This window comes from Gossypium arboreum, chromosome 5, assembly GCF_025698485.1.
Source record: "Gossypium arboreum isolate Shixiya-1 chromosome 5, ASM2569848v2, whole genome shotgun sequence".
In the NCBI taxonomy this organism is placed as follows: Eukaryota; Viridiplantae; Streptophyta; class Magnoliopsida; order Malvales; family Malvaceae; genus Gossypium; species Gossypium arboreum.
This window is the reverse complement of record NC_069074.1, coordinates 80,669,847-80,682,107: the sequence shown is the minus strand read 5'-3', so window position 1 is coordinate 80,682,107 and position 12,261 is coordinate 80,669,847. Positions and strand designations below refer to the sequence as shown.

General features: G+C 36.9%; 1 non-coding gene across 1 annotated transcript; it reads left to right on the top strand.

Annotated features, from left to right (window-relative positions):
• The first annotated feature begins 1,047 nt into the window (after window positions 1-1,047).
• LOC128293374 (small nucleolar RNA R71) lies at window positions 1,048-1,154 on the top strand. Its single transcript, XR_008283558.1, has one exon. It is a non-coding gene; the product is annotated as a small nucleolar RNA R71 (small nucleolar RNA).
• The last annotated feature ends 11,107 nt before the right edge of the window (window positions 1,155-12,261 follow it).

Genomic DNA, 12,261 nt, shown 5'->3' with positions numbered 1-12,261 from the left:
TAACAAAACTTGTATATCTATCAACAAGCATTTATAATCTATCAAGAAACATCAAAATATACATGTATTCATCAATGGAATCATTCAAAATCTTTAACAGTTTTGTAAAATAGTCCTTGGGCTAGCTAGTACTAGTTGCAACGATCACAAAAACATAGAAACCATTAAAAACGAAACAAAAATCATACCTTAATTTAGCATCAAAGCCATAACTGAATGAAACCCTAAAACTTAGCTTTTCTTCTCTTAATATTCGACTAGGGAAGATGAAGCATAAACTAAATGGCCTTTTTGTTTTATGAATTATCATTTAAATTGTTTAATTACAAAATTAACCTTTATTAATGTTCACAAAAATCACTTATTACTAGTCCATAATTGTCCACTTATTAATATAATGGGATAATTACAACATAAATCCATCAACCATTTAAATTCATAGCTAATAGACCCTTTTTGCTTATAGAACTCCAACTTTTTACTTTACGTGATTTAATCCTTTTTATCAATTTAACCAATGAAACGATAAAATTTCTTAACGAAAATTTCACACAATAATTTTATCATGCCACAGACATTAAAATAATAATAAAATAAATATTTCAACCTCGGATTTGTGGTCCTGAAACCACTGTTTTGATTTGACTAAAAACGGGTTGTTACACCCACATAGTACACTGATTTGGGATTTGATAGACAATTTTCAAAAGAATGACCTTCCCCACAATATACATAGGAAACTACTTCAAACAGACTTGGTGGCTGAGCTACAAAATTATTAGCAGTATTAGCGATAAACTATTTTAACATAGAGGTAATAGACGATAACGAAGTAAGGGCATCAACTTTATGAACTCAGCTACACGTCTTCCTAAAGCTGTTCGATTTGTTGGACATTGATAGTTATTACTCACGATCCTCTCAATGATATCATAAGCCTCATTATAAGACTTAGACAAGATTGCACCATTTGCAGAAGCATCTACCATCAATCTTGTATGTGCATTGAGACCATTATAGAATGTCTCCAACTGGATACAATGAGGAATCCCATGATGAGGACACTTATGAAGTAACTCCTTGAATCACTCCCAAGCCTCATACAAAGACTTGTCATCCAATTGTTGGAAAGTTGTGATCTCGTTCCTCAACTTAGCATTTTTTGCTAGGCGAGAAATACTTAACCAAATATCTTTCTACTAATTCTTGCCATGTAGATATGGAACTTGGTGGCAATGAATTGAGCCATGCTCGTGCTCGATCTCGCAACGAGTACGAAAACAACTTCAACCTCAATGCGTCTTTAGTCACATCGGCTATCTTGAATGAATCACTCACATCCATAAATAATTGAATGTGGAGATGTGGATCTTTCGTGGGCATACCACTGAATTAGCCCATTGTTTGGTGCATTTGAAACATCACTGGTTTGAATTCAAATTGGGTTGCCTCAATATCTAGCCTTCTAATTCTTGGATTTAACTTACTGAAAAGTGGCATAACATATTGTTTGATGCATCGATCCCTATCATCGGTAATGAGGATGGGATTTCGTACACGATGGACTTCATTACCATGGTCTTGATTCTTATTTCCAAGGTCTATCTCAACTTGTCTTTGAATTGTTTGTTCACGTCTTTTTTCTCTAAAAGTTCACTCAATTTCAGGGTCTACAAGGAGTAAATCGACGATCTATTATCATAAACACCTGAAAAGAAAATCATAAAATTAAAAAGAATAAGTTAGTAATGTTATAAATAAACCAAATTGGAAGTAGATAATTTCACAAAAAAATGACTATGGCAACAGTTAACAATCCCCGACAACGGCGCCAAAAACTTGTAACGTGTAGGTTTGTGCAAGTGTACACAGTCATTATCAAGTAATAAGTAAGTCTTGAGTTATCGTCTCCACAGGGATTGTATTTGTGTTAAATCACTTGATTGTAAAATTATACTTAACAACTTGGTAAATGAAAACACAATATGATTGAGAAGTGTTGATTCAAATTAAATATATTAAACTAAATGCAATGATCCCTAATGCAAATTATCCTAAGTATGCAAACTATATGAATGACATAGATTTTAGCAAAATTAACCACAATTTGTAATAATTATAACATAAATAAACTAGTACAATTACTTTAATTAAACTCAAATTATTATCAACATGCTTAATAACATTCGGAACATATTCCATGGCAACTCGATTTTTCATGAGTTTGGAAACCACATTAGGTCCTTTTAGAATCCTTTACATAGTAAATACGTATTTTATCGATCCTTATTTACTAAGGGTCTCTTAGCATTTGTGTGAGGTAATAGGGACGTGTTAGGTTTGAAACAGTTTAATCACAAAAATCTAAAAAATATGCAAATAATAGAGCTTGGTTAGAGTTGTTATGCAACCAGCAAGCTAATCAGGTTAGGATCTAAATTGAGCATGCACATTTCAATTATGTGTCCACTAGCCGTCGTCTGGTTAGGATCATTCAGCTAATTCAGGTGCATTTCAATCACGTATGAATGAAATACAGACTTGATTTTAATTGAAAACATGATCGATTGAGGCACAAACATTATAAGCATGAATCAAATAAATATTATTTAATCAAAGTAATCATCCTAGCTTAAATAAAATTAAGCTAACATTTTTGTAAACAAGAACAAAGAACACATAGCAAACATTTTTAGATTAAATTAAAGAAAAGAAAGATTAAACCCAAATCAATGTGGTTGTCACCCAAGACTCTGATTGATGGGGCTCCTTCACTCCTTCGCTTTGCTCCTTTGCTGATGGCTTTCCAAGATGGCTAACCAATGGCTTTTTAAGAGGCTTAATTGTCTATGAAGAGATGATGCTAAAGAGTGAAGGAGGGATGATGAGGGATGAGGGATGATGGATGATGGATGAGGATCAAATGAGGTCTTATTTATAGGTAAAGAGAAGAAGGTAGTTTGCTAAAAATAGAAAGGTTTAGTCTCTTCAAGCTTTTCCAATGAGTGGCCGACCATGCTTAGTGGATTTTGAGTTGAATTTTGCTTGATTTTTAAGCAATTTAAATGCCATAACAACTCCGGACTAAGATTCAGTCAAATGTAAATCTTTAGGTAAATCTTTAATTTCTTTAACATTGCAAGGATCTTGTGTAATTAAACCAAAAAGTGGTTTGTGTGGACAGCCATGTGTAGCCGAAATTGGGTTGACTTGGTCTTCAATTTGTATGGTTTTTTTTTGTAATCCAGCAAAACTAACAAACCCGTCCAAAATAAATCAATAAATTAAAGGACTAAAGAATAAAATTTTATCCAATTTAAATAATTAATTAAAACCCAATTTATTAATGAAATATTTTTAAATGAATTATTAAATATAATTTTATATTTTATTATTTAATTTAATCATAATTTATATTTTATTATTTAATTTAATCATACATGGCCCATTTTATGTCTTAAAAATATAATATGTTTAAACAAATATAAAATAAGCCATTTTATGCATGAAAGCTATATAATAAAGCAAAAATCACATTTTAATAATTTATATGCCCTAATTTCATATTTTCACATATTTCATTAATTTATTAAACAATTACTTAGTTTTAACAATGAATTTAAGTAAAAGGTGATAAATTACATAGGAAAAATACTATATATTTTTAGGTTTATACTAACCAAACCAGAAAACTGTAGATTTGATAGTCTGATATTATGTTCTAAGCATGATAATGCTATGCATGCCTGATTATTCTCTGATATTTGTACATAAGCATGTATAGGAGGAAGAAGTATTCTCTACTGTGATCGTCACCTATATTCTAGTAGCTTAGCTACATATTATCTGGCATGTGTCGTTATGGCATGGTATAGTGTGTATGGATAGGTGGGTGTTTTTAACCCTACATGGTGTGATGGGATAGTCGGAGTTGGTGTGTAGAGGATGGGGGTAGGATTCTATATATCTGATTCTATTTACTGAATTTGAAAAGGGCATGAGCATGACTCTGTATCTGTATGTTTGCATGCTTAATTTTGTTGGGGTACACACTGAGTTTACAAAAACTCACATTCATTTGTCTATTCTGTTCAGGTAATCCAGAGACTTAGGCAAATCAGTGCGACGGAGCCTCTCGATGACCATGAGTACATAAATTGATTAGGTTTATGGGTTTTTTTCTATTTTATTTTAAGGATTATTTATTCTTCTTTTTTTTTTGTAATAACTAGACTCTCTGGACTTTTTGGCTGGTTTTCTTTTGGATTTGGATTTTTGTTTTTGTACTTAATTTGCAATTGATATCTGAAAACTATGATTTTTACTTAAACAAAGGTTTTCTAAAAGTACGAACTATTTTCTTTAAATACAACTTTTTTCGTAAGCTTCAACTATAAAACATGTTTTGAGGCAAACTGATTAACTGAATAAATGTTTTGACAATGGGTAAAAGCAAATAACAGTTGAAAAACTGAAATGGTTTTAACGTGTAGATTTCATTATCAAAACCCATTCTTTATGACACCTCTAGATCTGGCCATAACGTCTAGGCTGAGTTTCGGATGTTACATTTAGTGGTATTAGAGTCAAGTTGCAAAACTCGAGCTGTGAATTTTGGGGTTTCAAATTTGTGATATAAAAAGAATTGGTTTTCAAATATTTTGGATAAGTTGAGAAAGTATGTAGTACACCGAGTCTCAGACACCGATTCTGTAAGTATTTCTGAAACTTAGATAGTACACTCTGAAAACATTGTAGGTAGCACTTTCTGAAACTATACCGAAATAGTTAGAGACTAAAACTTCTAAAAACATCTCTAAACTTCTGATAATTTATACATAAAATACCTGTTAATAAATATTAGAACTGAGACATAAAACTTTATAATATAGATAAAGTTGAAAATTTACGATGAGCACTCGTGGAGCTCGCAGATGTGGTATTCGGGGCCGTGGTAGAGGTTGTAGGGGGCTCGAGCTGAGTCTTCCTCTCTCAGTAGTATGTCAAATTTAGATACGAGTGAGACGCCGATTTTACCTGTTACTAAGACTGGGCATCAAAGTCATTCGGCTGGGGCGTCGCATTGTCCCAGGCCATGTTGAGGATATTAGAGAAGGTCGCTGGACCCCATTCTGGTTCTGGGGGCCGTGGGTCGATAACTGAACGACTTCGGTCCAATGGTGTTGAGTTGTTTAAGGTGCAATCTCTTTGCTTCACGACTAGGCATATTAGTGGTGGTTGATTGTTGAGGAGGGTACTCAGCCTAATCGTCTGAATTAGGATTTCTTTAAGACCACCTTCTAGAGTAAGTCCGTGGGGGCGAGCTATGTGGATGCTCGTAGGTGTGAGTTCTTGAATCTCATGCAAGGTGATAGGTTAGTGGCCGAGTATGAGGCTGAGTTTCTGAGGTTGAGCCACTACGTTTGAGGCATAATGGTATCTAAGTATGAGAAGTGTGTCCATTTTTTAGGACGGTTTGAGAGATAGTCTAAAGGTACTGAGCCACAGAAGGAGCAGGAGTTCGCGCTTCTAGTTGAGAAGGTGAATATTACTGAGGATGTTAAGCGCGTGGAGTGCTAGAATAGGAACCGAGAGAGGGGTAAGAATAAGATGGATTCAAAGCCCTCTAGTTTTGTTTAGAGGCCTAAGAAAAAGGTCAGGCTTGATGGGCCTGTTAGAATGGGGGTTCCTATTGCACCTACTAGCATTCAGCCGTGTGGAGATTGTGGTAGGCGCCATCCGGGCGAAGTGTTGGAAGAGGATTGGGGCTTGTCTAAGGTGTGGGTCTTTGGAGCATCAGATTCGAGAGTGTCCACAGCTGGTAGATTAGATACAAGCTTCTGGACCGGGTTCTGTACAACCTCAGAGGGCAGTTCAGGAACCACCTAAGGGCCGTGGACCGGCTAGGGGTGGTAATAGTATGAGTCATGGGCAGAGAGCACCAGGTAGAGGTGCTGGTCAGACTGAGGTGAGGTAGCCTATGTTGGTTTATGCTGCTCGACGCTGAGAGGACAGAGATGCTCCAGATGTTATCATCGGTACATTTTTAACTTTTGATGTACCTTATACTACTTTGATAGACATAGGTTTTACACACTCCTATACAGCTAGTTCTATATCTAAAAACTTGGGAATTTCTATCGAGAGCACTTCTAGTGAGATCATTGTATTGAGTCCGTTGGGGCAGTCTGTTCGAGTTAATAAGCTTTATAGCGATGTTCCGTTAGTGGTGCAAGGAGCTGTTTTTCTGGCAAATCTGATGGAGCTTCTATTTTGGGAGTTCAACTTAATTCTGGGTATAGACTGATTACACATCTAAGAGGGTTTTTCTGAGGACTAAGGATGATAAAGAAGTGGTGGTGATAGGTGAGCACTGGGATTATTTTTCTAATGTGATCTCTGCACTTGTGGCTAAGAAATTGGTTTGAAAAGGGTGTGAGGTGTAATTGGCTTACGTTAATGTTTCTGCTTCTGGAGGCTCTTCTATCGGGTATATCAGAACTGCAAGGAATTTTCTGGATGTATTTCCTAAGGAGTTACTGGGTTTACCTCCTAATCAAGAAGTTGAGTTTGGAATTGAGCTTCTATCGGGTACAGCTCCGGTGCCCATCGCTCCCCACCGAATGGCACCAAAGGAGCTTACAGATCTTAAGGGTCAACTTTAAGAGCTTTTGGATCGTGGTTTCATCCGCCCTAGTGTGTCTCCGTGGGGGGGCACTTGTTCTATTTGTGAAGAAAAATGATGGCACCATAAGGATGTGCATCAACTATCGGCAACTGAATAAACTGACGGTGAATAATAAGTATCCACTTCCAAGGATCGACAATCTGTTTGATTAGTTCTAAGGGGCTTCAGTGTTTTTGAAGATTGATCTTCATTCTGGGTATCATCAATTGAGGGTTAAGGAGGTGGATATTTATAAGACTACATTTAGGACTCGTTATGGACATTACTAGTTCCTAGTTATGCCTTTCAGTTTGACGAATGCTCCGGTTGCATTCCTGGATCTGATTAATCTAGTCTTTTATCCATATCTGGATCAGTTCATCGTGGTCTTCATCGACGATATTATAGTTTACTCTAAGACTGAGGATGAGTATGATGAGCATCTTAGAGTAGTGCTCCAGATTCTTCGTGAAAAATAGTTTTACGCTAAATTGAACAAGTGCGAGTTCTGGTTGCAAGAGGTAGCTTTTCTGGGGCACGTAGTGTCTGTTGAGTGGATCTGAGTTGATCCTAGGAAGATTGAGTTGTGCTGGGTTGGAAACAGCCTAACAATGTATCTGAAATTTGTAGTTTTTTAGGTCTAGTAGGTTATTATCAGCGGTTTGTTGATGGGTTTTTTTCTGATTGCAGCTTCTTTGACTAAGTTTCTGCGTAAAGGTGTTCCTTTTGTTTGGACTGATGTAGAACAATCGAGCTTCAAGAAGCTCAAGTCTGTTCTGACTCAGGCTCCTATTCTAATACAGCCTAAATATGGTAAGGAGTTTGTAGTATACAGCGATGCATAATATATTGGTTTGGAATGTGTATTGATGTAGGATGGTAAAGTTATGGTTTATGCATCCCGTCAACTTAAGACACATGAAGGGAATTATCTGACGCATGATCTCAAGTTGGTTGCAGTGGTTTTTGCATTGAAAATCTAGAGGCACCATCTGTATGGTAAGAGGTGTATTATCTACACTGATTACAAGAGCTTTAAGTACCTCCTTACATAGAAAGAGTTGAATCTTAGACAGCGGCGATGGATTGAACTGTTCAAAGATTATGACTGCAAGATAGAGTATCATCCTAGTAAAGCCAATATGGTGGTCAATGCTCTATGTCGTAGAGCGATAACTGATTTGAGAGTGATGTTCGCTTGACTTAGCCTGTTTGATTATGGAAGTCTGTTAGCTGAGTTGCAAGTTAAGCCGACTTGGATTGATCATATTCAAGTTAAGCAATTAGGAGATGAGTTTTTGGGTTTGCAATTTTTTTAGATTGAGAGTGGCAGTACTATTATCATGACGAAAAGGTAAGCGCACCTATCGAACAACAGTATAGTAATGGCAAGACCGGGATATCGTACCCAAGGGAACCAAAAGTACTAGTAATAACTATCTTTTTATTATTTAACCTAGAAATAAAGATGGGTTGTTTATTAAACTAATTAACTAAAATAATTAACTAATTAAACTAAAGTAAAGAGAAAATTTGGAAAAAGACTTGAAGAAAAGTAATTGATAAAGACGACACCCAAGGAGGAATCCATCTAGATTTCACTTGTTATCTGACTCTGAACTAGACGATTTATTCACTTGACTTGATCCGTGAGACTCCCAAACCTATACTATTATCTCTTTCGAGACTAATAATGTCTAACCCTCAGTTGAATTAATCGAAATCTCTTTCTTAATTAAAACCCCTAGGGAAGCAGTAAATCGATCTATGGACTCCCATATTAGGTTTCACCCTAATCTGACAAAATCTCGTAAGCCTATTTCTGGGCATTCGATCAACTCCGCTTAATTATGCAAGTCTACTCTTAGACAGGGACTTTTGCTCCTCTGCATAAGCACATCAAATCATGAACTAGTACCCAGAATATTAACTCAAGCATTAAGAACACATAATTAAGAACAAATCAAGTATTTATCATATAGTTCAAATAATAATAACAAGATCCATCATAGGTTTCAACCCCCTTAGGTATCTAAGGGGTTTAGTTCATAATAAAATAAGAGTACATCTCAAAAGTATGAAAATAACAAAACATAAAGAAAACTTTAAAACCCCTTAAGGAATTCTGAAAGAGATCTTCAGTCTTGGAGTAGTTTCGGCTTTTGGGATGGATCGTCTGGCTTCCTTCAAGTAATTCCCGGCGTGTGGTAGTATACTCTAAAAAAGTTCTGGAGGAGGGGGGCCGTTTCTAAGTCATACTTAGGGTGTTTATATAGGCTTTGGATTGACTTTCTTCCTCCCTAAGTATCCTTTCCGTGTAAAATACAACTCTTTGAAAAAGGGACACGCCTGTGTACCACAGCCGTGTGACGTGTTTGCCAGGCCGTGTTCGATCCGTTAAATTGTACACGACCGTGTGGGTTAATGGTCAGGCTGTGTAAATCGTGAAAGCCTTGGTCGACACCCTCAAAAGACACGGGCGTGTGAGTAGCCCGTGTGGCAAGGCTTAGGCCGTGTCATCTTCTCGATTGGGTCCATTTTGTCCCTTTTTTGGCTCGTTTTTGGCTCCTTTTAACTCTTGGTGCTCTCCTGAGTACAAAACATGAAATAACCGAATTAAAAGTACCAAAATTCACAAATCTAGTAATAAACATCCATAAATATTCTAAGTATTTGGGGTAAAAATATGTATAATTTGGCATTTATCAAATACCTCCCCACTTAAGCATTTGCTTATCCTCAAGCAAAACTCTCATTCACTGCTAGAATTCATTCCTTTCAATCATATAATCATTACTGATAATGTTACAAATTATTCCACAGAAAATCATACAGTGAGAATTCAACTATAGGGGCATTAAAAGCCTCAAACAATCTAAATCGAATATTTTGATAATAAAATCATAGGTAATCTCCTTCCTCTAAGTAATTAACTTTAGTCCTAAATATACAAGAGATGACATCCTCACTAAAGATTCACTTAAATCACTCAAAGTGTTTAAGGTTCAATATTAAGCACTCAATTGTCCAACATGAGAAGTTATTACTATTGGCTTGCATGAAAATCAAATCTCTACCACTTGTAAATGATATGATACACAAATCAAAAGGTCTTTGCATGGTTGTAACGGGTTTTAGGTTACGGGTATGGATACAAGCTAAAGAGACAAAGGTTAGAATCGAGATAATTTTAATATATTACCCCACTATCAAAAACTTAATTAATGAATCACAAACAAGTATCTAGAACTACATTACATGAGCTCTCTTTTTTTTAATGACAACTTTAGCTTGCTGAGGATTACAATAATAATACTGAGTTTTTTTTTTAATAACAAATCAAGTCAATACAATATAGGAATCATACTTCATGATTCAGTAACAAAAAATGGTGAACATAGTGAGGTAACAATATTAAATTTAATCTCGATAAAAAAGGGTAAATTAAGTAAGAGTATTTCAACAACAATGGGTTAATGGGTTAATGATGAGGGTTAATCAATAAAAAAGGTTAGTAGGCTCAAAGGGGGTTCACTAAGGGTTTAATTATGTGGGAAGGCTTTTTATGGAGTAAATGGGTTAAATCTTAAGTGCCTTTATCATCTCAGTATATCAAATCATGCGTGTGATCTCGACATGTATAATCGAAGCAAGTTCTAGAATATCAATGTTGACACACTCAGACCACAAAAAGAAGTGATCAAGAAAGAAATCTACATGCTGAAAAGGCTAAAAAATCTCACCAAAAATTTGGGTTTTTGATGTCATTCCTATATACTTAAGATTTCAAGATAATACCTCAATTTAGGAAAATAGTCTAAAAATTTTAGTTCTCAAAATATCAACTTACCATGATCGATTCTCTAATGTCCTATAATCAAATAATCATGCATAATTCCCATGGTCTAATTCATGACATATCAACAATAATTATAGATCAATCACAATTCATTCGATCAAGATTATGAGAAAATCACTTAAGCACAAGACCAAATTCAGGGGTTTGAGAATAATGCAAAAAGTTAGGTATTATGTTCATGTTCACCCCCCCACACTTAAGATGTACATTGCCCTCAATGTACAAAGATAGATTATTCAAAATAAAGAAAATCATAAGAGGGAATGAGGTAAAACTCTCTGTTATATGGATGCGGAGCTTGATTCTGAGGCTGGAGTGTTTGGGGAAAGTGGTAGCTACCATTGTTCTTAGCTTATGAAGAAATTGGGTCGTTGAACATGGCACTCGTTGGGTATTGCTCCCTATTTTTTTCCTCATTCCGTAAAATATTCCTAGCAGCTTTGTTGGAAGTCTTTAGAATCATGAAGAGCTTATTAAGAGTTGGTGTGGAAGAGAGCGTAGTGGGATTACTTGTTAGAAATACCAGAAAAATGAAGATATCTTTCAAAAGAAAATAATAAAATTGAAATGAAAATAAAAATAAAAAGATAGGAGGATTCAATGATCCTCATCAGTGGGGCCTTCAGTTGGTGGCGTTGGAGTGGCGATGTGAAAGTGCTAGCACAGCTGTTGCATCATGGCCTGCATGTCGTCCATCTGTCTGTCACATCACCGATCTCACTCGTGAATCATCTCGAACTGTGTAGTGCGATACTGCTCGAAATGAGCAAGTCAGTTGGAAAGGTGTAACAATGAAGCAGCCGTATGAATTGGTCGTTCCCTAGGTGGTGTGGTAGAAGGCTCCTCGTGCTGTGGGGGGAATCATCAAGAATGTCCTCAAGATCCTCCTCGTCAATGGCATGAGTGAGACGGTACTGAGGAGGATCGGTCCCACGTTGGCGCTCGATCATCCTCATGTGTAACATAGTCGTGATGCCTAGTGGGGACATCTAACCTATCAGTGTAAGCACTGATGACTGGGCCACGATGTTGAGGAGGCCGAAGTGTTTGGCAAGGCACATCACGTAGGGGCCGATAGCGATTACTCCCTTCCGATGTCGCTTGGTCTGATGGTGAATGGCGAAAGCGATGAAATATGCCAAGTCAGTTACGTGTGCATTCGCCATGCACCATAAATAGTAGGCGTCGTAGCTATTGATGACATCGGTGCTCTCTCTCCTTCTGGTCAAGGTGTGTGCTAATATGACATGGAGATATCGTAGGGAAGGGGCAAGAGCTGAGGCCTTCGAGCGGCTGGGGTCGTAGGTGGAAGAGAGTAGTGCCAAAGCCTTCCAGCATAAGGAGGGAGAAATGTGGATATTGCATGGTAATGCATTCATGTCCTCCTCCTCCTCCATAAACTCATTGGTGTAAAGTCCCAGAGCGACTCCAAACTCTGGGACACTCATCGTGTGAACTAGACCGCCTAATCGGAAGTGAATGGTGCCGGGGTCATCATTGTTCGTCATCACCACTTGTAAATGAAAAGTAGAGCATAATTCTAAAGTTAGCTCTAAATAAGTGGGTTCGGTAATAGCAAAGAACCGTTCCCATACGTCTGTGGACAGGAGGGCGCAGATGGCATCAACTAGCTGGACTTGCTCTACAGCAGCCCAGTCGATGGAGCAACCTGTAGTGAGGGGTCGCGCGCGTAGTATTTGAAATAGCTCCTCCTGCAAAGCTTTCAAAAACTCAA